This window comes from Rutidosis leptorrhynchoides, chromosome 3 (assembly GCF_046630445.1).
Source record: "Rutidosis leptorrhynchoides isolate AG116_Rl617_1_P2 chromosome 3, CSIRO_AGI_Rlap_v1, whole genome shotgun sequence".
NCBI lineage: Eukaryota > Viridiplantae > Streptophyta > Magnoliopsida > Asterales > Asteraceae > Rutidosis > Rutidosis leptorrhynchoides.
The window spans coordinates 24,273,169-24,278,258 of record NC_092335.1 but is presented as its reverse complement, the minus strand read 5'-3'; the positions used below and the strand labels follow the sequence as shown (position 1 = coordinate 24,278,258).

Below are 5,090 nucleotides of genomic sequence, written 5' to 3'. Positions count from 1 at the left end.
CGATGGACTATTATGGACAAAAACCAAATAGGTATCAAATAATACAGGACAAAGGACAATTAACCCGGGTAATAAATTAAAATCAACACGTCGAACATCATGATTACGGAAGTTTAAATAAGCATAATACTTTTATTTCATGTTTTATCGTACCTTTATTTACTGTTATTTTAATTACTGCAATTTACTTTATCGCAATTTAAATTCTGTCATTTATATTATCGTCATTTATCTTTACGCTTTATTTAAAATCAACAAGCCGATCATTAAATGGTAAAACCCCCCTTTTATAATAATAATAATACTACTATATTATTAATATATATATATATATATATATATATATATATATATATATATATATACAAATATAGTTTAAAATATACATAGCGTTAAACTCAGCTAGCTCCCCGTGGAACGAACCGGACTTACTAAAAACTACACTACTGTACGATTAGGTACACTGCCTATAAGTGTTGTAGCAAGGTTTAGGTATATCCACTTTATAAATAAATAAATAACTTGTGTAAAATTGTATCGTATTTAATATTTTTTCGTAGTAAAAATATCACTATTTCGTATACACCTCTACACACATCAAGTATTTTTGGCGCCGCTGCCGGGGATGCCATAGAACGCTATAAAAAAAATTAAGCTATTTTTGTAAAAATATAATTATATATAAGTTACAAAAATATAAAAACATAAAAAAAAATATATCTCTATATTTTTTAAAATTAAAAAGTTTATATATTTTTTTAAGAGTTATAAAAACTAATAAGTAATTTATTTTTATTTTTTTTAGTTTTAGTTAAGTTATATTACATTTTCTATAAATTAAAAACAGAAAAAAGTAAAAAAAAAGAGTTAAAAACTGAACCTGTCGATTTTTAAACTGCATCAGTCTGAATCTGCATTGCCATGCGATCACATGGCTAGAGTGCTTGATACCCATGCGATCGCATGAGTGTGTCTGACAGGAAACATTGTACGCCATAATTATAGATTAGGGTTTTATTATTAATTATTATTATTATTAAACCTAATTAGGGTTTAATTTAATACAATTAGTTTTAGTTTATTTAATTTTGTATTTTAAGTTTTAATTAGTTTTAATAATTTATAAATTAGTACTTTTATAAAATAATTATATAAAAATAATATTTTTATAAAAATAAGTAATATTATCATTTTTTGTATTTTTGTTTTATAAATTGTATATTTTAATCGTTTGTACTTAGTTTTAAACTTAGTATTTTGCCGTAGTTAATTTTTATTTCTAGATTTTTAGGCTTTGTCGTAAAATCCCTTAAGTGCTTTTTCTATAGACTAAGATTTAGGTGCTTTAGAATTTTGCGACGCCGTTTTAAGATTTTAGTACTTTTTAAGTTATTGTCGTTTTGGATATAGAATTCCTTTTAAGCTTTAATACCTTTAGACGCAAGTTTTTAGATTTAGTTTTTAGACTTTTAATTTTCGATGTTTTTCTTTCTTATTTTTATTTTTTTCGACCTTTTATTTTTCGACATTTTTCGACGCGCTCTTTTTCTTTATTATTTCTCGACGCTCTAGTTTTTAGGACATAGAATTTTCTATTTCTTCTCTAAAATTTTAAAACGAAAAATTATTTTAAGCGGTTAAATTGATAGACATCCAAAATTTTCTGGTTCGTAGTAATAGTTGGATTTGTTAGTGGCGAGTTGTGGGCTTCCGATTTAAAGGGTCCTGTCTACCTGCTGCATCTATTGGCTATTCGAAACGTGGGTAAAATCAGAAAAGTCTATTAATTTGATAACTTATATAATTTTTATCTTTATAACTAATAGGATATTCAGTGAATGCACCGAGCAAAACGTTCACCACCTTTCATACGTTCACCACCTATAACTCGATCAAGACATCAAGCCAATATTGTCGCCGTTGATTTTTCTTTAGAATCGTCATCTAGTTGACCGAGTACTCCAATTCAAATTTTCGATAATCCATTTTTTGAACCCGACCTCACAATTGAGAATCCGGAGGATATTCAGGGACAATTCAGAGATCCTAAACCACTAATCATTCCCCCTGAACCACAAATCACTCATCCAGAAATTGTCGAGGAAGAAACCATTAAATCAGAATCCTCTAGTGATTCAGATTCAACAAATTCAATTATGAAAGTAACAGAACCTCTAAGTATGGAAGACCGAATGAGAGCCACACGCACGGGCCAAGGTCACGCCATTATTAAACCAGACATTAATGCGCCAGATTATGAAATCAAAGGACAAATCCTACACATGGTAACTAATCAATGCCAATATAGTGGAACGCCAAAAGAAGATCCAAACGAACATCTTCGAACCTTTAATAGGATTTGTACTCTATTCAAAATCAGAGAAGTTGAGGATGAGCAGATCTATCTCATGTTATTTCCCTGGACTTTAAAGGGAGAAGCCAAAGATTGGTTAGAATCATTACCTGAAGGGGCGATTGATACATGGGACGTTTTAGTTGAAAATTTTGTTAAACAATTCTTTCCGGCATCTAAAACTGTGAGACTTCAAGGAGAAATTGTTACGTTCACACAAAAGCCAAATGAAACATTATATGAGGCGTGGACAAGATTCGGAAAATTGTTGAGAGGATGTCCTCAACACGGTTTAGACACTTATCAAATAGTACAAATATTCTACCAAGGATGCGACATTACTACAGGAAAAGACATCAACATAACAGCTGGTGGTTCCATTATGAAGAAAACCGCTACCGAAGCTCACAAAATTATTGATAACACAGCCTCCCACTCACATGAGTGGCACCAGGAAAAAGATATTTTTCGTTCATCTAAAGTGGCTAGAGCCGATTCTAGCCATGACTTTGATTCCGTTTCTGCAAAAATAGATGCTTTCGAGAGACGAATGGAAAAGATGACTAAAGATATTCACGCAATACGAATCAGTTGTGAGCATTGCGGTGGACCACACTTAACGAAAGATTGTCACATCGAGCAAACGATGGAACAACGAGAGAATGTTTCCTACATGAACCAAAGGCCGGGAAATAATTATCAAAATAATTATCAATGCCAAGGCCAAACTTCAATCGAAACCAAAACATTCTTTACAATCTAAATGGACCCAACAATAACTTGTATAACCAACAAGGTCCGAATAAACAACCAACTCAAAATAACACTTTCAATCAACAAAGACCTGGTTTGTATAAACCACTACAACAAATTGAAGAGAAAAAGTCAAATCTGGAAGAAATGATGGCAAAGCTAATGGAATCTCAAACACAATTTATTACATCTCAAACCCAAACAAATGAGAGGTTTGATCAGTCATTAAGAACTCAACAAGCTTCCATTTTGAATCTAGAAAAACACGTAGGTACTCTTGCTAGCATGATGAGTGAGAGGGAACAAGGAAAGCTACCGAGTAATACTGAAGTAAATCCTAGGAATGAGAATGTTAATATGGTATCAACGAATTCTGAAAAACCAGCTCCAAAAGATGGGAAGGTTTTAGATGTGAATAACAATGAAGAAGTTACAACACCACCACCACCCGAGTATATAAAGCCAGTGGTGGCACCATACAGACCACCCATCCCATTTCTAAGAAAAGGAGTTGAGTATGAGCAAGTAATAGGTAATAAAGTTTGTGATACCTCTGGAAAGAAGAAGAAGAAGAATAAGAAAATACAAGAAACAAAAACCGTAAAAGTAAACCCGGTGAAGACAGTTCCACCAAAACTTCCACCCAGGTTGGGTGATTCGGGTGAATTTATTGTTCCTTGTCTACTTAGTGATTGTGTCATATATGATGCACTAGCAGATTTAGGTGCGAGTGTGAGTGTTATGCCTATTTCATTATATAAGAGATTAGGAGTATGTGAGTTAAGTCCAACAGAGATGAGTGTTCGACTCTTTGATCAAACCATTAGGCACTCAGTTGGAATTGCTGACAACCTACCCGTTCAAGTAGGTAATTTAACCTTTCTAGTCGAATTCATTGTCATTGACATAGAAGAGGACCCAAACATTCCTCTAATTTTAGGTCGACCATTCTTAGCTTCCACCGGGGCGTTATTTGATGTAAGAGAGGGTAGAATGACACTTAGTAATGATGAAAAATCGATCACCTTTGTGATTCGAAAGACTAAATCTCCACCAACCAAAACCATTGAACCAACAAAAATGATTGGTAAGAACCATGTTGTTTTACCAACTCCAACGGTAGTGCTTAACAATAATAAAACGCCTAAGCGTGGGGAAGATGAAGCAACACCTAATGATGACCTGATAACAAAGAACCCCGTTGTTGATACAAAATTAAATGACTCTGTTATTAACAGTTCAATGAAGAAACTTATTAAACGGATTCGCGATGCTAGAACCAAGGGGAACTTAAAGTTATGTAACCGGTTAGTATCCAATCTATTGCCTAAAGAAAAGGCGAAACTAGTTGAATTTGTGAATATTACACAGGAATCCGACCAATGGCTTAAAGCAAAAGTCACAGATATGCAAGTTGATTATGGTCCAAAAGAAATTGACGATGAAGTTAATCACAATTTCGACACCACAACTACCTAAGTGTGGGGAGATTCAAATGTTCTAAAGAGAAAACGTTGTCTAGAGTTAATTGTTCTGTTCTCGTGTAGTTTCGAGAATGGAATCCGATTGGTCTTTTCCACTAGCAGACACTAAAGAACTAGTTTTCTCCCCCCATTCTGAATTTTTGTTTTGTAGGTTTTGTTTGAAATTAATATGCTTTTTGAATTTAAGTTTTGTGTGATTTTAAAAAAACAAAAATTACTTTATTTTATTAAGTTTAAAAAATGATTTCTAAAATTCATCGTAAGTTGAAGATTAGGTCATGGAGCCGAAATTGCTTTACCCGAGGGCGGGGCGAAAAATTTTGTTATCATTATTTTTAATTTCATTGATCGAAAGTATACCAAAAAAAATTAAAAAAAACCCAAAAAAAATCTTTGCTTTTAAAACAATCGCTTTAAAAACGACAAATTTTTAATTTTGTCGAGGGACGGACTAGGTAAACATACCGAAACTACTTAAAGTAAAAGGAAACAAAATTTTA

The 5,090-nt window shown here is 32.6% G+C and overlaps 1 non-coding gene across 1 annotated transcript; it reads right to left on the bottom strand.

Moving 5' to 3' along the window:
- Positions 1-2,540: 2,540 nt before the first annotated feature.
- LOC139903307 (small nucleolar RNA R71) lies at positions 2,541-2,647 on the bottom strand. The gene has a single exon (XR_011778136.1). It is a non-coding gene; the product is annotated as a small nucleolar RNA R71 (small nucleolar RNA).
- Positions 2,648-5,090: the final 2,443 nt, after the last annotated feature.